Consider the following 21,490-nt stretch of genomic DNA (forward strand, 5'->3'; position numbering starts at 1 on the left):
CTTCCCAGAAAAAAGTATTTTATGCACAGGGAATTCTGGTGAGCAGCCACTTTACTCTGGGCATGAAAACTTTTCTATTGATCAATTCTTTTGTTCACTGCTTTTTGATGTGATTTTTTTTCAGTACAGAGTGTTGTTTATTCTGCTTATAATTTTAAACATTGAGTAGCAATATTGATCTGTTTTGAGTCTTGGTACTGTTTTATTATTTTGTTAATCTTCACCTGAGGACATTTCTCCATTGATTTTTTATTTTTTAATTTTTTAGGGAGAGTGGAAGAGAGAGGGGAAAGATAGAGAGAAACATTGATGTGAGAGAAACACATTGATTGGCTGCCTCCTGCACACACCCCGACTAGGCCTGGGGCTGGGCAGAATCCTACAACCAAGGTACGTGCCCTTGCCCGGGACCCTGTGGTCCACAGACCAACGTTCTCTCCACCGAGCCAAACCAGCTAGGGCTGAGCATAAAATTTATTTAACTACAATAAAACCTTGACATAACGGATTAATTTGGGTAAAGTGGTGTTCATTAAAGCTCAAAGTCCACTATCTAATAAAGTAGGTTTTCCGAATGTGTATGTTAAAAAATTTACAAATTAGTTAGTTTACCTATTTTTACTTATATAGACACATTTGTATAATTAAAATTAAGTATGTATGAAAAGTTTAATTTCACAGAAAAGTTTTCTACATATATATATTTTTTTACATATTTTTTCAAATGTATAATTTAATTTTTTTAATTTTATTGATTTTCTACAGACAGAAAGGGAGAGAGACAGAGAGTTAGAAACATCGATCAGCTGCCTCCTGCACATCTCCCACTGGGGATGTGCCCGTAACCCAGGCACACGCCCCCGACCAGAACCGAACCCCGGGACCCCCCCAGTCCGCAGGCCAACGCTCCATCCACTGAGCCAAACCGGTTTCGGCACTATATGTATAATTTTAAATTTATACTGAATAGGTCTAGTAAATGCGTGCATTCTCCAGTCTCCGTGAGTAAACAAATGCACACAGCTGTGGTATGGCTGAGTGCACGTGGGAACAGGTGTTAAACTGCTGCAGAAAGTCAAGGATGAGAAAACAGAACCAATTACTGCATGGGATTCATTGTGATCAAGTGCTAATCATTCACTGAACATTGACATTGCTTATGAGTGGTGACTCTTGGATTTAAGTATGTGGACTATAGTTGTAGGTATGTGGACTAAGACTTAATGTTGGCAAAATTACTGCATTGTTTTTTCCAACAAATGCCCTATTCGCTAAAATTTGATAAAAATAACAGTGATGCCCTGACTGGTTTGGCTCAGTGGATAGAGCGTCGGCCTGCGGACTGAAGAGTCCCGGGTTCGATTCCGGTCAAGGGCATGTACCTTGGTTGCGGGCACATCCCCAGTGGGGGGTGTGCAGGAGGCAGCTGATTGATGTTTCTCTCTCATCGATGTTTCTGGCTCTATCCCTCTCCCTTCCTCTCTGTAAAAAAAATCAATAAAATGTATTAAAAAACAACAACCGTGAATCAACAACATGTGTTCATTTTCACATATGACTTACTGACTGGAAATTTTGTTCATTAAATACGAAGTCCATTAAATCAAGGTCCACAAAATTGAGGGTTTACTGTACTTTAAAGCATCTCAGTGAGTTACTCTTTTTTGGTTTGTTTAATCCTCACCTGAGGATATTTTTTCCATTGATTTTTTTTTTTTAAGAGACTGGAAGGGAGAGGGAGAGACACATCAATTGGTTGCATCCATCACACTCCTGCAACCAAGGTATGTGCCCTTGACCAGAATCAAACCCGAGACCTTTCAGTCCGTGGGCCGAGCTCTGAGCCAAACCAGCTATAGAGCACTTTCATCAACTTTTGACTGAGCCTTGGTGTTTATGAATGTTTTACTAAAACCTCATGGGTAGGTCTTGCTCCTCAGACTTTACTGCCCTGTCCAGCTCAACATGGTGCTTTGTATTGACACATGTCTTGCACGCAGTATTTACACATTTGCACAGGGTTTTTTCACACTGTCTTTCAGGGGCAGATGTCTGTTCTCAAAGTGGGTTCACTCTGCACCAATTTGGCTCGCTCCATCCATCCATCCATCCATCCATCCATCTATCCATCCATGTCTGTCTATTTATTTTAGAGGGGGGGGTAGTGAGAGAGATAGATATTGATTTGTTGTTCACTTACTTATGCATTCACTCTTTTTTTAAATTTTTTTTTTTTATTTTTTACAGAGAGGAAGGGAGAGGAATAGAGAGTTAGAAACATCAATCAGCTGCCTCCTTCACACCCCCTACTGGGGATGTGCCTGAAACCAAGGTACATGCCTTTGACCAGAATCAAACCTGGGAACCTTCAGCCCGCAGGCTGACGCTCCATCCACTGAGCCAAACCGATCAGGGCATATGCATTCACTCTTGATTCTCATACATGCCCTGACTGGGAATCAAATTTACAATGTTGGTGTATCAGGACGACACTCTAACCCAGCGGTTCTCAACCTGTGGGTTGAGACCCTTTGGGGGTTGAATGACCCTTTCACAGGGGTCGCCTAAGACCATCCTGCATATCATATATTTACATTACAATTCATAACACTAGCAACATTACAGTTATGAAGTAGCAACGAAATAATTTTATGGTTGGGTCACAACATGAGGAACCGTATTTAAAGGGCTAGAAGGTTGAGAACCACTGCTAACCAATTGAGCTTCCTGGCCAGGGCCCATTTTGGCTGTTGGTCCATTTCTCACCACATTTGCAAACTTGTTTCTTAACCTATCTGGGTATTCGGTCATTGCCTTTGCCCCCACTTACTAATTTATCCTATTGGTATATCTTTATATGTAAAAACGTGTATTTCTCACTCATAAGTACAGTGTCCCTAATAAGTTAAATTCTCTTGTTTGCAAAATCTGGTTGGAAGTGCTTAACAGGTGTGGGTAGCCTCTGGGTGGAGAGGGTGTTGTTTAAGAATTTTTCCATGTGCACGAGGCAAGTACAGTGAGTGGCTGGCATAGTTACTCACATGTGATGTTGACTCTCAAAGCAGTGCAGGGTGGTGCTGGGGGAGGATGTTTGTTAGGAATCAGAGCACTCTGTTTCTCACCTCCTCTCTTACTGGAGGGCACCTGATACACTGGAGTGCAGTTATCTGTTTCTTTTTGCTGACTAAGAATAAGTCTAATTTCAAGTACTTATTTAACATTTGACATATTTTCTGGCTAGAGTAAAAATTGGTATTTATCTTTCTAATGAAAGAGGTAGAAAGGTGGATATTGTAGTGAAGTGGTCAGTAACAGTGGTAGAGGGCCTGCTGGAAGAAGTGATTGTCATGCTGGAGGCTGGCCAGGCTGGCCAAGAGAGTTTGGGGCCTGTGATAGGTGCTGGAGGCAGTAGTGAAAGTGTAGACTTTTGTGCTGCTGGGAGTTAACCTTTGAGGGAATCCAAGGGTAGCTGCAGAGAGAACACTACAAAATGCTGTCTTGCTGTAAGAACCTGGAATCCACCAACATTCTTGGTGGGTGGTGGGGAAGAAAGAGTTGAACCAGCCCCTATCTGCCTTTGTAAATCTTAAGCCTTCTCCTTGAGCCACTCACAGATGTATTATGCAAATGAGTCTTAAATGTGTAAAACCATTCTAAAATTATAATCCAAATGGTAAAACATTGATTTGTTTTGGCCTAAAGCCTAGAGCAGTAGTTCTCAACCTACCTAATACCGCGACCCTTTAATACAGTTCTTCATGTTGTGGTGACCCCTAACCATAAAATTACTTTCGTTGCTGATTCATAACTGTAATTTTGCTACTGTTATGAATTGTAATGTAAATATCTGATATGCAGGATGTATTTTCATTGTTACAAATTGAACATAATTAAAGTATAATGATTAATCACAAAACAATATGTAATTATATGTGTGTTTTCCGACGGTCTTAGGCAACCAGGATTTCAGAGAGGAAGGGAGAGGGAGGGAGAGATAGAAACATCAGTGATGAGAGAGACTCATTGACCAGCTGCCTCCTGGCACCTCGAGCCCACCTCTGGGCATGTGCCCTTGACTGGAATCGAACCTGGGACCCTTTAGTCCTCAGGTTGAGGCTCTATCAACTGACCCTAACCGGCTAGAGCTTCTGACTTTTAATTTGGAGCTGTTTGAACTAGAATAGATTGTTTTGAAATCTGCCAACAAATGCACTATGAGTCTGAGATCTTGGATGATGACTTTAGGAAAGCCTTTTGCAAAGAGAAAACAGGAAGGCAGCTTTCTGAGTGGCAATAATTGGCTGGCACTTGGGATCACTATGGCAATACTAAGTTACATAGATGCATGTGGCCTCTGTTTAATTATTCAGGGTAGGTGTAACTTTTTAGAATCAGGTTTGCACATCTTTGAAATAATGGTGTAATTTTTTAGAATCAGGTTTGCACATCTTTGAAATAATTCTGTTTTTGAAGATTTGATTTTTTTATGATTTACATTTGTTATTGGGTGGCTTAATATATTCTGACATTGTCTTTGTCGAGATTTAAAAAATTAGTCTGTGTAATAGAGCCTGTTCTAAGAATTTCTTCGGTCTCTTCAGATTGAAAATTCATTTAAATATTTTAAGACTTCCTATAGAGTTTTAACATGCATAGTATAGGAAACTTTTATTTTAATTTTAGGCTAGTTAAGTAAAGCTTTGGGAATGGAGAAGGAACAAAGAATAACTGTATCTGGCTGTGATCAATTAATTGTAGGCACCACTATACTTGCACCAGCCAAGTTTTCAAAAACTATATTTTAAATTCTCCCTTTTAATTCAACTTACATAGCCACTGAGATTCATACAAGTACACAAATTGCCACACTATCACAAATATGCCTATTATTGGTGCCATAGTGATGCATTTTCTGCTCTGGCAAATCTGGTAGACGTGCCAGTGGGAACTCTTAGTACTCCTCACCTCTCAACCTTGTGAATGTTTTTCCTTTCTGGCTCCAGGTGCCTTCTTCAGCCCTGTGGAAGTCTTTGCCCACATGACTGTTTGGGTCAGACTTTTTTGGGTCTTTAATTTTATTTGTGCTTGACATTTTCCAGTGCTTCTTCTTTTTGTCTTTTTTAAAATATATTTTATTGATTTTTTTTTTAACAGAGGGGAAAGGAGAGGGAGGAAGGAAAGGGATAGAGAGTTAGAAACATCGATGAGAGAGAAACATTGATCAGCTGCCTCCTGCACACTCCCTGTTGGGTATGTGCCCACAACCAAGTACATGCCCTTGACTGGAATCGAACCTGGGACCCTTGAGTCTGAAGGCTGACGCTTTACCCACTGAGCCAAACCGGGTAGGGCTCCAGTGGTTCTTTTTTTCTAGTTGTTATTATTTACCCCTCCCCCATGGGAACATTGACATTTTATATTAACATATTTTTATAAGACATTCAGAGAGTAAAGAGAGGCAGGGAGAAGGGTGCAGGAGGAAGAACACAAGACTGGCCCTAGCTGGTTTGGCTCAGTTGATAGAGTGTTGGCCTGAGGACTGAAGGGTCCCACATTTGAATCTGGTTAAGGGCGCTTGCAGGGGTGTGCAGGAGGCAGCCAATCAACAATTCTCTTCATCATTGATGTTTCTATCTTTCTCTCCCTCTCCCTACCTCTCTGAAATCAATAAAAAATATATTTTGATACCTGCTTGCAGCTGGCCGTGGCCATGGAGCTGGAGCGAGCAGGAGGCTTGGGTTGCCCCTGGCGATGGAGGAAGCCAAGCTTCCCTACCGCCCGCCCTGGCCAGCTCTGAGCTCCTCTCAAGGCTACAAAGTTTCAATTATAGAAGGTAAATGAATCCCAGAATAAAAGAAAAGAAAAGAAAAAAAGGAGAGGCTGGGAGCTTCTCTCGCGAGGGGTAGGGGGTGGGCTTGGCCAGCCTGAAAACGGCCTTCAGCCCCTCACCCAGACTGGCCCGGCACCCTGCAAACTCAGATACTTCCCCGACTCTAAAGGTGGTGTGCCCAGCCTGCAAATAGCCATCAGCCCCTCACCCAGAACCACTGGAGTAAATTATTCTTTGTTCACTGATCTGCAGTGCTATCCATCATGAATTAGGTCTCCAGGTATTTCGGCTTCGTGTTTGAGTTTTTGTGTTATCATCCCATTGGTTATCTTGTCCATCTTTGTGACACTATCACCTATCTTCATTATAGATGGTTCCTTTATTCTTCCATGGACCTCTTCTAACCCCCCCGCCTCCCAAGGCTTCACCATCCAGTAACTTTTCTTTCTATAGACTAAGAATGATATTGTGTGATACAGGCTGTTAGAACATATCCAAAGGTCACTGCTATTAGACTCCACAGTCCCTAGTCTTAGCTTATATACACTACCCCACATTGATCATCAGGAGAATTAAGCTTGCTGCTACATATGAGGTGCATTGGAGAGGCGAATTGCAGGACAGGATACAAGCTGGGATTCACAGTGGCACTAGGAGCAGTAGAGGATCATAGAAGTAAAGTAGATACCCTAGTAGTATGTAGGTGTGGCCAGGACAGCACAGCCTAAGAACAGAAAGGGAAGCCAGGGAGGCCTAAATCTGATGTGGTGAGTTTGGACAACCAATTGGACACAACCAAGTGTGGAGTAGGAGTGGCATCTCATGAGAGATCCAGACAAAGTAGAAGAATTGGGGGCTATTTGCTTAGGGATGACAGTAGCAGATTGTGGAGTGAGTGAGAGATGGGAGAGAGAGAAAAACTGAAAGATGGAAGAGATGAATGAGGAGAAATGACCTGTGTGGAGGAGGAAAGTATGAGGAGGGGAGGAGTCGGCCTGTTTGTTTGTTTAGCCATTAGTTACTCTCATAATTAAGATTGTTATAATAATCTTATTGACACAAATTGTAGTTTTTTGGTTTTTGAGTGTCCTGTAGCTTTCAGTGTTGAAAATAAATTTTTTTAAAAATATATTTTATTGATTTTTTACAGAGAGGAAGGACGAGAGAGAGAGAGAGAGAGCCAGAAACATCGATGAGAGAGAAACATCGCTTAGCTGCCTCCTGCACATCTTCTACTGGGGATGGGCCCGCAACCCAGGTACATGCCCTTGACCGGAATCGAACCTGGGACCTTTCAGTCCGCAGGCCGACGCTCTATCCACTGAGCCAAACCGATTTCGGCTTGAAAATAATTTTATTTTAATTCTGAAGGAAGTCAAATTAAAGCAATACTCTGATGGTAAATTTATAAAAGGAGGGCTTTAGTTGCCGTGATATTCATACATTTTGTCTAAGTTATTTTCTTCCTTTTCAGCTGCTTTAGTTTTATTCTTGCTGAATGACCATCCCACTTTCTTCTCTCTTAACACCTAAGGCAGCCATTGTCTGAGGTTCCTTATAGTGCTTGCTGTTGGAAAATGGTGTGTCTTTCGTATTTTTTTCTTATTGATGAGGGTAATCTACCAGGAAAGAAACTTGGATTTTAATGTTTTAACAGAAGAAAGTTTTTCTTTACTTTTCAAAATAGAGATTCTACTCCTTTGCTTAAGGTGGGGGTGTTCTGTCAGATTGGTGGGAAGGATATGTATGTATGTGCAAAGGTTTCTGTGCTTGGTAGCGAAATATGTTGGCTAATGAACATGTTCTAACAGTTCAGTACTGTTATTAGAATACAGGTGTCCTTTTGGAAATTTGTGGTGATTTAAAGATGGAGAGCATCACCAGCATATTGAATTAAATATAGAAATTGAAGTGAGAAAGACATCTCATTTTAGAAAAATATTTTTATTGATTTCAGAGAGGAGAGGAGAGAGAGAGAGAGAGAGAGAGAGAGAGAGAGAAACATCAATGATGAGATAGAATTATTGAATGGCTGCCTCCTGCACTCCCCCTTCTGGGGATCAAGCCTGCAGAGAGGACATGTGCCCTTAATCAGAATCGAACCCGGGACCCTTCAGTCCACAGGTTGATGCTCTATCCACTGAGCCAAACCAGGTAGGGCGCGACATCTTATTTCTTTTTGTTTTTTTTTTAAATGTATATTATTGATCTTTCACAGAGAGGAATGGAGAGAGACAGAGAGTCAGAAACATCGATGAGAGAGAAACATCGATCAGCCGCCTCCTGCACATCCCCCACTGGGGATGTGCCCGCAACCCAGGTACATGCCCTTGACTGGAATTGAACCTGGGACCTTTCAGTCCGCAGGCCGACGCTCTATCCACTGAGCCAAACCGGTTTCGGCGACATCTTATTTCTTGAACTGACAAATTGAAAGCATGTTTGTATGTGACGGGATAGTAATTGTGGGTTGGTAGGTAGATATTGAGCTCTCAGCAGATATTTCAGTGATGGCGAACCTATGACACGCGAACTCATTTTTCTGGTTGATATTTCTTTGTTAAATGGCATTTAAATATATAAAATAAATATCAAAAATATAAGTCTTTGTTTTACTATGGTTGCAGATATCGAAAAATTTCTATATGTGACACAGCATCAAAGTCAAGTTAGGGTTTTTCAAAATGCTGACACACCGAGCTCAAAAGGTTCGCCATCACTGCCATATTTCAAAGCAAATCCCCCACACTGATGTGTATACCTGCCAATTAACTAGCACCTTCCACCCTGCAGCCCCTTAGCAAGAGTCACTGTGACTGATCTTGTACTATTTTTAGGGAGCGAGCATTCTCCAAACATCCAGCATCTTGGCAGAAGATAACTCATCAAATGTTAGATCTCAGGAGATTATCTTGATTTGAGCCCTAGACTCACATGTATGGTGTGGCTGTATGCGTCTGATATTTCCCATCCACATACTAGCCTTTACTAAATAAGGATTGGATCTTGTCCCTCAGAGCTGATATTTGGATCTAGAAGATGTCTGTTGTGGACTGTATGGGAACACAGTGAGTGGACCAGCAGCATGTTTCATTAGTCATCATGTTAACACAAGGGTCTTGGGATTGTGACTTCTGAGGTGAGGGCAGCTTGCTCTTCTTCACAGCCCTGCTACGCCTGGCTTAAATGACTTTTGGGGAATCTTCTCATTTCTGTGGCCTTCTTTCTCAAGCTAGGCATTTCTGACTTATTTTATAGGGGAAGAGTAATAAGAATTCTCCAGTGGGATAGTGGATCTGGATCAGTGATTTATTAGATTTGCTTGGGAAGCATTAAAAACAAACACATTTCTACAGTTCTCACTCCAGACTCACAGAATCTGATGCATCGTTAGTGGGTGGGAATATGTAAAAGACAAGTCATGGGTGATTCGAATCTTTGGAATATAGTGGGCATGTCTTCCCTGCAACCCATTTTTTCTTCAGTGCCTGTGTACAGCTTGGACCACTTGTTTATATCTAGTGCCTGGAGCAGGCTGGGCAGTGATAGAAGATCTTAAATTCCTGGTGGATAATACAATGTTAAGTGATGGTAGCTGGAAACTTCTACTTGCAGTTTGGAGGCCAGTGTCCTTCTCCAAGTTACTATGGTTAAAAAAAAAAAAAAAGAGTCCATGAATGTTACTAATCTTATGCATATTTGTAGCTGTTTTTCAAGTGTTCTTTCACTGTTTTCTTATGTAGTCCTTGGAGGCTGAGGGGACACCCCTCCCTCCCTTTTTGTCTCCATCTCTGTCTCGTTCTCTCACTGCTTTTTGAGGGAGATCTGTTAATCTGAGAGCTAAATATTGCTTGAATATGAACTAGTGAGCACTATTTCCTTTTCACTTGATAACAATATTTTTTGAAATCTTTGTCAGTGGTAGTAAGGTAGAATAAATAAGTTGACTGTAATTTGGCATACAGTTAAGTGTACCAGTGCTTTCAGGAATTGGTGGCTCTGGAAAGGAGAAAATATGGACACTTTATTCATAGAAATGTATTCATTTGTAGGTGAGTCAGAATGAAAGGCTCTGAGGAACCAATATGTTATGCCAAAATTCTTGAATCACCTGGAGAACAGTAGCTGACCAGGGATGGCCACTTAGCTGGGGCTTGTAGTAGAACATTCTAGATGGGGAGGGCTTATTACTTTGTATATTCTTTTTTTTTTTAAACAGGAGTGTCCTTAGAATTATTCTTTTTTAAAAAAAATATTTTATTGGTTTTTTACAGAGAGGAAAGGAGAGGGATAGAGAGTCAGAAACATCGATGAAAGAGAAACATCGATCAGCTTCCTCCTACACACCCCCCACTGGGGATATGCCCACAACCAAGGCACACGCCCTTGACTGGAATCGAACCCTGGGACCCTTCAGTTCGCAGGCCTATTCTCTATCCACTGAGCAAAACCCGTTAGGGCTACTTTGTGTATTCTTAAAATTTTGTCTATAAAGTATATTTGAGGTGAATTCTCATCAATTATCAAATAATAATTGGAAGCTGGATGGATTGGAAGGGCACAAATACTCATAGGCGAAGGGTGAAGAGCTTTATTGGGACAGTGCTTCTCTATGAAATATTGTCATTTGTGCTTGCCAGTATAGCAGTTAGTTATGTATTCTCATGTTTTCTGAAGGTTAGGGTTTCCTCTAATGTGTCTTATATGTGCATGTGTGCCATGTGACCAGAACACAGTGTTGGGCTCTGAGACGAAAGGATCTTATACGGAGTGGGGAGACAAGTGGTTGTAACTATAGAATTGGGAGGGGTGTGTGGGAAAAGTTTCCTGAGTGCGGTGGTGACATAATATAAAATAATGTCCCCTCTAGAAAATTTGAAAAATGTTGACATTATTAAGGAAGAAAGTCAGCATCTCAGTGTGATATTGAAAGATGAATAGGAGATTGCCCAAGTGGACATAGGGAGCCTCCTATGAGTTAAATGTGATATTCTCAAGAAATTGGAAGAATGAAATTGCCAGAAGGCAGCTCAGGACAACATCATTCAAAGCCTAATTTCCCTAGCTTTCCATTAGGGGGTTGTAACATTGATGGGTTGTGAAATAAATTAGTGTGATGCACCCACAGTAAAAACCAACACCAGCAGCCACTTCTCAGCAGTGTGGGGAATGAGTTGGTTGGTGTGTATAGTTGGAAGTGGAGATAATTAAGTTGTTACGATAACACTAGAGGCCTGGTGTGCGGATTTGTGTACCAGTGGGGTCCCAGATTGCGAGAGGGCGCAGGCCAGGCCAAGGGACCCCACCGGTGCACGGTTGGCATTCAGGAGGACTTCAGCGTGTGTCCAGCCCATCTTACCCAGTCCCAATTGGCCGTGCCCCAGCAGCAAGCTAACGTACCACTTGGAGCTTCTGCCCCCTGGTGGTCAGTGCGTGTCATAGCGACTCGTCGAATGGTTGGAACCTTAGCATATTAGGCTTTTATTATATAGGACTAGAGGCCCGGTGCATGGGTGGGGGTCCCTCAGCCTAATCAGCGATTAGGGCCAATCAGGGCAGTCTTGCCCAGTCCCGATCAGGGACAGCCGGGGGGAGGGACCGTGGGAGGTTGGCTGTGGGAGCGCACTGACCACTGGGGGGCAGCTCCTGCATTGAGCGTCTGCTCCCTGGTGGTCAGTGCGTGTCATAATGACCGGTTGATCCTGGTCGTAACAGTAGCTTAGGCTTTTATGTATAACAGACTAGAGGCCCAGTGCATGAAATTTGGCCTGGCCTGTGGGGATTGTGCCTAACTGGCTCTCTGACATCCCCTGAGAGGTCCCGGATTGCGAGAGGGCACAGGTGAGGGTGCAGGCTAGGGTGAGGGACCCCACCGGTGCATGATTAGGGTGTCCCTCTCCTGGGCTGCAGCCACAGGTCCTGGTGCCCAGGACCGTGGGGTGGGTGGCTTCTCCATCTCCTAGGCTGCAGCTGCAGGCGCTGGTGCCTGGGACCACAGAGTGGGCGGCTTGTCCCTCTCCCTGGCCGCAGGTGCAGGCACAGCCACTGGCGTCTGGGAACGCAGGGCGGGCGACTTGTCCCTCTCCTGGGCCACAGCCTGGCTGGTCCCCATTCCTCTCTCGTGAGCTCATTTGTGCCTGGCTGGTCCCCATTCCTCTCTCGTGAGCTCACTTGTGCCTGGCTGGTCCCCATTCCTCTCTCCCTAGTGTTGAGTGTCTGAGCCATAGCTCATTTGTGCCTGGCTGGTCCCCATTCCTCTCTCCCCAGGAGTGTCTGAGCCGGGCTGGCCGCTTCGCCTGGGCTGCAGCTGCAGGCGCCGGAACTGCAGGGTGGGCGGCTTGTCCCTCTCCTGGGCCACAGCCTGGCTGGTCCCCATTCCTCTCTCGTGAGCTCATTTGTGCCTGGCTGGTCCCCATTCCTCTCTCGTGAGCTCACTTGTGCCTGGCTGGTCCCCATTCCTCTCTCCCTAGTGTTGAGTGTCTGAGCGGTTAAGGCATGATAGCGTGATGTCCATTTGCATATTAGCTCTTTATTATATATGATTATATTGGATAGTTGAAGAAACACTGAGACTCTACTGAATTAGGGCAGTGGCAGTACGGAGCAGTGATGTTTAGAGGCTGGAATTGACAGAACTTGTCAACTTTTGATCAACAGAAGGGGACAGTGGGTTTCTGACTTGGAGGGTTGTCTAGACAGTGGTATCCCGAACTAGGGCAGGAAATGCAGCAGTCATACGAATTTAGGGGCCTCATGTGTGCTTGCGAGTGTGCCTCTGATATGGGTGGACTTGAGTTCTTTAGAGTGTTCTGAGTTGGAGACTGGAATTGGGATTTAACATCATGGTTATTAAAGCCACAGAGGCAGATAAGACTGTCCAGGAAGAGTTTGAAGGAAACCACATTTTAAGGAGCAGGCGGAGGAGAAAGAGCTAGCCAGTGAAAGGAAGTAGTAACAAAAACAAAGCGTTATTAGCAAGAGAAACTGTGTGGTATGTGGGAAGCCTAGGAAGGGTGTGTGGGGGGGTGGGTAGTTGGTAAGATGAATGCTGCTGAGAGGCCAAACAAGGTGAGTCAATTATATTCCTGGTTTGGGGGATGAACTAAGCCTGGGTTTCTGAGGTATGAATTATCTCCTCATAAGTGCCAGCATCATGTCAGTATTTTGGGTTGGGGAGGGCTTTGTCAGTTTTATATTTAAATTGCTTTCTAGGATTTGTGTGTGCAGGGGAAGTGGGTGGTGTGTGTGACTGCTAAAGATACAGGCTATAAAGGGCAAGTTTGATCCTAACTTGGCAGTAAATGATTCAACCTCTCAGAACCTGGTTTTTCATGAGAAACATGGAGATGGTCCTGTTATCCTTGAGGTTGTTGTGAGGGTTAAATGAGACAGTGAATGGAGAACAGTGGAAGTGTGTGGTGGAGACTTTCGGGGCTGGCTGAGGCTAACATTCTGTGCCAGTACCTTCCAGATGTTTAGATGTGTCAGAGCATGAATAAACAGTAAATAAATACATTATATATCAAGTCACACTCATTTGGGCCAGATTGCTTTTACTTCTGTACTTCACCATTGCTACTTGGATGTTCTGTAAACAGTTCTTAATAAACAGGTAGACTTTGAGTGGCAGCTCCTGGGGGCGTTAAAGGACCTGTTGAAAGTTAATGGAAGGACAGAATAGGCTGTAAACTCTGCCTGTCAGGAAGGGTTTGTTGAGTATGTGAAGGCTTTGCTGAAAGGCTTGGATGGAGCTTAGGTTGACTTCTTGGTTGGTCACGTCTCTTTCTCAGCCTACGTACAATGGCTGCAGCACTTCATTCATGTTGGGAGAAAAAGTAGAAGTGGAAGAGTACAGTCAATACTAATGAACATTATGATTTCCAAATAGAAATTGGAAAAGATATCATATAAAGCAGCTGTCGCCAATTGGTGGTCTGCAGACCACCGGTGGACCGTGAGATAAAAAAGGTTGGCGACCGCTGATATAAAGAATAAGTCCCTGCCCTGGTTGCTGTGTTTCAGTGGTTTCAGCGTCAGCCCATGCACCAAATGGTCTTGGGTTAGATTTCAGGTCACATGACTGGATTGTAGGTTCACTCCCCAAGACCCGGGTCGGGTGTGGTGCAGGAGGCAACCAATCAATTTGTCTCTCTCACATCCATGTCTCCCCCCCCCCCCCCCCCCAATTCTTTCTGTCTCTGAAAAGCAATGGAAAAAGTAGCCTCAGTTGAGGATTAACAACATCAACAAAAGAATAAAATCTCTCTTGTTTGTCTTAAGAAAGCAGATTAATTTGTTTTGATAATGTTCCTTTCATTCCAGTGCTTGAGCATCAGAATGCTCATTAGTGAAATTAGAGAAGCAATACTTCAGGAGAGTGAATATCCATCAGGGCTGGAATAGAGCCTCAGTGTATAATACCTGTTAATAAGTCATTCATTCAGCAGACAGTTGTTAAACTTTGTCCTTATTACATGGAAGAAACTCAGCTGCCATATATTAGAATATCTGAACACCAGAGTTGAGAATTGCCTGCTTAACTACATTTCAGTTCTATACCTATTGTTTCCTCACACACCCTCTTTACAGTTTATTCATTGCATCTTAATGTTAAACTGCACAAATCATTGCTGTGGGTTCACATTCCAAATGAAAAGAGCAGCACACATTTAGCGAAACTGATGTACTTTTAGTTTGCTTTTATTCTTTTTTCTTTTTTTAATTTATTGATTTTAGATAGAATGACAGAGAGAGAGAGAGATTGAGAGAGATTGAGATTTGTTGTTCTACCTATCCATGCATTCATTGGTTGATTCTTGTACATGCCCTGACTGGGAATCGAGCCTGCAACCTTGGCCTATTGGGATGATGCTTCCCCGCAAGGACTATTACTATTTTTTCTTTTTTTAAATCCTCACCTGAGGATATGTTTTTATTGATGTGAGAGAGCGAGAGAGAGACATCAGTGTGAGAGAGAAACTTTGGTCAGTTGCCTCTTGTATGCACCCTGCCTGGGGATTGAACCCACAACCTGGGTATGTGTCCTGACTGGGAATTGAACCTGTGACCTTTTGGTGTGTGGGACTACCCTCCAACCAATTGAGCCACACCTGCCCGGATGCATTTTTTCTTAAAATTTTTTAATATTTCAGTTACAGTTGACGTATAATATTTCACGTGTATAACCCCATGATTAGACAGGTATATATATAACTTACAAAGTGATCACCCAACAAATCTATTACCATCTGGCACTATATATAGTTATTATAATATTATTGACTGTATTCCCTATGTTGTACTTTACATCCCTATGACTGTTCTATAACTACCAATTTATACTTCCTAATCCCATCACCATTTTCATCCATCCCAACCCTCTTTGATCTGGCAACCGTCAAAATGTCTTCTGTAACTGTTAGTCTGTTTCTATTCTGCATGTTCATTTATTTTTTTTTAGATTCCACACATAAGTAAAATTAAATGGCGTTTGTGTTTCTCAGTCTGACTTATTTCATGCAGCACAATACCCTCCATGTCCATCCATGTTGTTGCAGATGGTAAGATTCCTTTTTTTTGGGTCCTCACCTGAGGATATGTTTATTGATTTTTTAGAGATAGAGAGAGGGAGAGAGAAAGATAGGAGAAAGAAAAATCTATCGATTATATCCCATACACGTCTGACTAGGGATCAAACCTACAACCCCGATCTGGAATTGAACCCACAACCTTATAGCATACGGGGCGACGCTCAAACAAACTGAGCCACCTGCCCAGGGCAAGACTTCATTTTTTTAATGACTGAGTCATATTCCATTGTATATATGCACCACCACTTTAACCCGTTCATTTATTTAAAAAATATGTATTTTTGTTGATTTCAGAGAAGGAGAGGGAGAGAGAGATAGAAACATCAATGATGAGAGAGAATCATTGATTGGCTGCCTTCTGCACGCTCCACACTAGGGATTGAGCCTGCAACCCAGGCATGTGCCCTGATGGGGAATCGAACTGTGACCTCCTGGTTCATAGGTCGATTGCTCAACCACTACCTATATGCCTGGCTATCCATTCATCTATTCATGGACACTTAGTTGCTTCCATATCTTGGCTATTGTAAATAATGCTGCAATAGACATAATGAAGCATACCTAGTATGTCTTTTTGATTTAGTGTTTTGGGTTTCTTTGGAGAAATACCCAGAAGTAGAATTGCTGGTTCCTTCTTTGACTCTTGTTATAGCCTCTGTTATAAAGTCTATTTTGTCTGGTATAAGTATTGCTGCCCCAGCCTTTTTTGTTTGCTTTGTCCATTTTCAGGAAATATCTTTGTCCATTTCTTTCAGTTGGTGTGTGTCTTTCCATTTGAATTGGGTCTCTTGTAGACAGCATATGTAAGGGTCTTGTTTTGCAATCCATTCAGCCACTGTATGTCTTTTGATAGGAGCACTTAAGCCATTTGCATTTAAAGTAATTGTTGGTAGATATGTATTTATTGCCATTTTATTCATATTTTAAATATTTTTTTCTTCTTCTTAAAGAAGATCCTTTAATATTTTTTGTGATACTGGGTTTGGTGGTGATGAACTTTAGTTTTTTCTGGGAAGCTCATTGTCTTTCAATTCTAAATGATAGCTTTGCTGAGCAGAATAATCTTGGTTATAGGTCCTTGTTTTTCATCACTTTGACTATTTCTTGCCAACCCCTTCTGGTCTGCAAAGTTTCTGTTGAGAAATTAGGTGACAGCCTTATGGGATCTCTCTTGTAGGAAACTGAATGCTTTTCTCTTGCTACTTTTAAGATTCTCTCTTTGTTTCTAACCTTTGGCATTTTATTTATTTATTAATTAAATATTTATTGATTTCAGAGAGAGGAAGGGAGAGGGAGAAAGAGATCGAAACATCAATGATGAGAGAATAATTGCTTGGCTGCCTCCTACATGCCCCCTACTGGAGATCAAGCCTGCAACCCAGGCATGTGCTCTTGACTGGCATCGAACCCGGGTCCCTCAGGCTGATGCTCTACCCATTGAGCCAAACTGGATAGGCTAAGCTTTGGCATTTTAATTATGATGTATCTTGGTGTAAGCTTTTTTTTTTTGGTTCATCTTGTTTCCTGGCACCCTCATAATGCAAATATTGGGACACTTGAAATTGTCCCAGAGGCTCCTTAAACTACTGTATTTTTCCATGTATAAGACGCTATGTTTTTCTAAAATCATTAGATTAAAAATCAAGGGGCATCTTATACATGGAACTCAGTCAAGGAGGGAGCCTGCACTGGTGCGTAGCTGCCCATACCTTGTCAAACAGGCTTCCTCCAGTCACGAGCCTTATTGTTACTGACATCAGCTGATGCCTTAGTAATTGGAGGTGGAGGTGGAGAGTGCGCAGATGCAACAGGGTCCTGAGCGTTCCAAGCCCATAAAGATGTCAAAAAATAAAAAGATAAGTACTGGTAAGTGATTGTCTTACTCTGCAAAATTCAAACTGAATGTAATCAGCTATGCAAAAGAGCATGGAAATAGAGCTGCAGAGAGACAATTTGGACCTCCTCCCCCTGAGTGTATGATCAGACAGTGGAGAAAACAGGAAGAACAACTTAAGATGCCAAAAAAGAAGAGGACCTTAAGAGGAATATCAGCAAAATGTTTAAAATACTGATTTCTTAATTTTGGGTTGGAAAAGTAGGGGGACGTCTTATACACGGAAAAATACAGTATCCTCATTTTTAAAAAAATTCTTTTTGCTGTTCTGATGGGGTATTTCTGCTTCTTTATCTTCCAAATTGCTGATTTGATCCGCTGCTTCATGTACTCTCCTGTTGATTCCTCTATAATGTAATCCTTATTTCTTACTAATTCTTTTTCATGGTTTTTTAATTTCTATTTTTATGTTTTCCATTTCTTTCTTGAAGTTCACACTAAGTTCCTTTGAACATCTTTATAACTAGTGGGTTTTTTTTTTTTTTAGTTGATTTAAAGAGAAAGGAAGAGAGAAGAGAAAAATAGAAACATCAATCAGCTGCCTTCTACACATCCCGTACAGGGGATTGAGCCCACAACCCGGGCATGTGCCCTGACTGGGAATCAAACCAGCAACTTCTTGGTACATGGGTTGATGCTTGACCATTGAGCTGCACTGCCGGGTAACCAGTGTTTTGAACTTTGCATCTGGTATTTTGCTTACCTCCATTTTGTTTAGTTTTTTTTTTCTGGAGTTTTGTTCTGTTCTTTCATTTGGGACATGTTTCTTTGTCTCTTCATTTTGGCTTTCTCCCTGTGTTTGTTTCTATGTATTAGGTAGAACTGCTGTGTCTCCCAGAGTTGGTAGAAGACACTTATATAATAGGTGTCTTGTAGGGACCAGAGGCACAGAGTACCTGGTCACCTGTTAGACTCTGTGCACCCTCCTCTCGTAGTTTAGACTTGATTGCTATTGGCATGTCATGGGAGGTATTTACCCCCAGCTGATCAGCTATGAGGATTGGCCTGACCACCATGGAGAATATGCTCTGCAGGGACCAACCCCACAGAACAGGACACACTTCAGCAGGGCACACTGACCACCAGGGGCAGACGCTCAATGCAGGACTGCTAAGTCTGTCTCTTGAATGTGTTGCTTGTGGAGGTGGCTGGGTCGTGCTTCAGTCCATTGGTTCACTGGCTGTGGGGTTTCCCAGGAGTTGCAGGCCAAGGTCAGCCATTGCGTGTGCCTTGTTGGGGACCACCTGGCATGAGCTACAAAGTGATATGTAGAAGGCTGCCACTTGTTCTAGGCTTGGAGGCACCTGGAGAGGCCAGGTTGTGAACTGAGGCTGGCTGCTGCCAGTGTTGGGCCTGGGGCGGCTTAGGAAGAGGTGGTACCAAGGCCAGATGCTGCATGTTTGAGAGGTTTTAGGAATGTTTGCAGCATGAGCCAAGACCGGTTGTTTGTATGGAAAAGCCACTGGAAAGGGTTTGGGTGGGGCCTGAAAGTTGCGTGGAGCAATGAGTGTCTCAGGGAATCACCAGGGCAGGGTGAACAGTGTTGATGGGCATTCAGATATGGCAACCACCTGCTAGTTCTGTTGTGGTGGTGGTGGTGCGGGGGGGGGTGGGGTGGAAGAGGGCTCAGCAAGGGAACAATGCCATTTGCCAGCACTTCTGTCTATGAGAAAGCTGCCCCTCCAACCCTTACCCTCATGCCAGACAATATAGTTCCTCTCCGTATGTTTCTGGCATCTTTTGAGCTGCTGCCTCAGAGCTGGAGCTCACAGCTAGAGTTGGAGTAAGTCTGTGTACAGACCCTTCATGAAGAATGCATGGGACTTCAGCAGCTCTCTTCTCTCTTAGCTGCTCTTAGGGAAAGTAATGTATCTTAAAGGAAACAATGTTTTATGTTGGATATTGAAGAATCCTAAACTTTTAGAACTAAAGGGGTGTTACGGATTATAAAATAAGGTTAAATTAAAAAATATATTAACAATCTGAGGCTTCCCCAACCCCCCCTGCCTTTACTTATAAATAGTCACCCTTTTAGGAGAAAAATGGAAACATACAAGTATTAGACATTTCAGCTATGTCTTAGTTGTCTATTTTAGTATATAAGATGTTTAAAGACAATTCCATGTAGATTTTAGGATCACTTGTCCAGTTTTGGAACAAAGGCAGTTGGGATCTCATTGATTCTGTAAATCTGTTTGGGTAGTATTGCTATCTTAATATTAAGTCTTATCCATATCCCCCATTTTCTTAGGGCTTCTGTTTTGTAGTTTTCGCTGTGCAAGTCTTGCACGTCTTTGCTAAACTTATTCCTAAATATCGTATTCTTTTTTATGCTATTGTAAATGGTGTATTTTTTTCTTAATTTTCTTTTCAGATTGTTTATTGCTAATGTATAGAAATACAAATGATATTTTTGTATATTGATCTTGTATCCTGCAACCTTGCTATGCTGCACTCATTTATTAGCTCTAATAGTTTTGTATAGATTCTTTAGGGTTTTACACCCTTTTTTTTTATGGTGAGTGTTCTAGCTGGACAACCAGTTCTGTTCAAGCTTCAGTTGTGTCCCACTGGTGATAGGTTTTGATTTCCTGACTGTGTCCCTGTGTGGTTGGTATACTGCTTCTGTTAAGCTATGTTACTATAAGTTTTGCCTTGGGTTTTCAAGGGGAAGAGAATGTAGAGCACTTTTAATGGATTTTGTGAATAAGACTTGTGTAGAATGAGGTCAGTATTTTCATGGTGCTGTGTCTGATTCTCTTAACAAAAGACAGACTGGTACCCAGTGTCCTGTAGTCTATCCTCCTTGGGTTATTCATTTTGTAAGAAATAAAACAGATGAATGTTGTCAGAGGTTGCAAATAAATAAGCATTTGTTTTGTAGGCACTTCACACTAATGAAGTGAAATAGCCCTAGCACTGATTTCTGTTATCTTGTGTGTTTCTATTGCCCATGACCCCAGTCATAAAATGGTGAGGCCAATAGTGCACTTTAAAGATGGACAGATCACAGCATACTCATGTTTTCTTTCTTTTCTCTTCAGTATATTTTTATTGATTTCAGAGAGAGGAAGGGAGAGGGAGGGAGAGAAACATCAATGATGACTGAGAGTTATTGATCTGCTACTTCCTTCATGCCTTGTACTGGGGATTGAGACCACAACCCAGGCATATGCCCTGACCGGGAATTGAACCCTGACCTTCTGCTCTTGGGTTGATGCTCAATCACCAAGCCACACTGGCAAGGTTATTCATGTTTTCTTTTGAGTCTTGCCCTTAGAGTGTGATAGTGATTTGGAATTCTAAAAGTACTAGAGGAGGCCCGGTGCACGAAATTCGTGCATGGGAAGGGGGGGGTTCCCCTCAGCCCAACCTGCACCCTCTCCAATCCAGGACCCCTTGGGGGATGTCTGACTGCCAGTTTAGGCCCGATCCCTGGCAGTCAGACATCCCTCTCACAATCCTGGACCACTGGCTCCTAATTGCTCACTTGCCTGCCTGCCTGGTCGCCCCTAACTTGCCCCCTCTGCTGGCCTGATTGAACCCTTGCTGCCTCTGTGTGCCAGCCTGGTCGCCCCACACAGCCTGCTTGTTCAGTCGTTTTGGTTGTCCCTCACTAACCCCCCTGCTAGCCAGGTTGTAGACAGCCATTTTGTGAGGGTGTGAGGGTTTATTTGCATTATACCTCTTTATTACATAGGATTATGGCTAAGAGCTGTAGATATTGGTAATCTGTTTCTTGAGTTAGAGCCCAGGAATAGCCATTTTATCCTGTTAATCAGGATTTCAAGTGTGTGGTATCTAAACAACTGTTCCTTATTGTGGTCTTTTATATTGAGGGTGAGTTAGGTAGTCAGGGAACCTGTAAACTTAACAGTTGTGGATTTCACAATAGTGTGGTGAAGGCCTGGGGTGGGGGTGGGGGGATCAGGTGCAAGGTGGAGCGGATCAATGGGGAAAAAAGGGGACATCTGTAATACTTTCAACAATAAAGATAAATTAAAAAAAAATTGTGGATTGCCTTCCTAATGTTATGGAGTCAGGACACTGGGTACCAGCCTATCTTTTGTTAAACAGAGGCCTGTTTTCACAGTCAGCTTGCAGCCTCTTTTCTCTAGTTTGATTTCATGTTTTTAACCTCTAGTTTTCAGGAATTTCTAGTTTCTGTTCTACAGG

General features: G+C 42.6%; 1 protein-coding gene across 6 annotated transcripts in view; it reads left to right on the top strand.

The window, feature by feature from the left end:
- ANKRD11 (ankyrin repeat domain 11) overlaps positions 1 to 21,490 on the top strand; it is a 220,659-nt gene that overhangs the window by 12,689 nt on the left and 186,480 nt on the right. For 4 of the 6 annotated variants that reach the window (XM_006762181.2, XM_006762179.2, XM_015562952.1 and 1 more), the window contains exon 1: positions 8,848 to 8,969. The exons of 1 other annotated variant lie outside the window; for it this stretch is intronic. The gene's annotated coding sequence lies outside the window, so the exon portion shown is untranslated. Of the gene's footprint in view, positions 1 to 8,847; positions 8,970 to 21,490 lie in introns of those variants that run through there. One more of the 6 variants, XM_015562953.1, reaches the window with a different exon arrangement.

This window comes from Myotis davidii, unplaced genomic scaffold (genome assembly GCF_000327345.1).
Source record: "Myotis davidii unplaced genomic scaffold, ASM32734v1 scaffold77, whole genome shotgun sequence".
Classification (NCBI taxonomy): Eukaryota; Metazoa; Chordata; class Mammalia; order Chiroptera; family Vespertilionidae; genus Myotis; species Myotis davidii.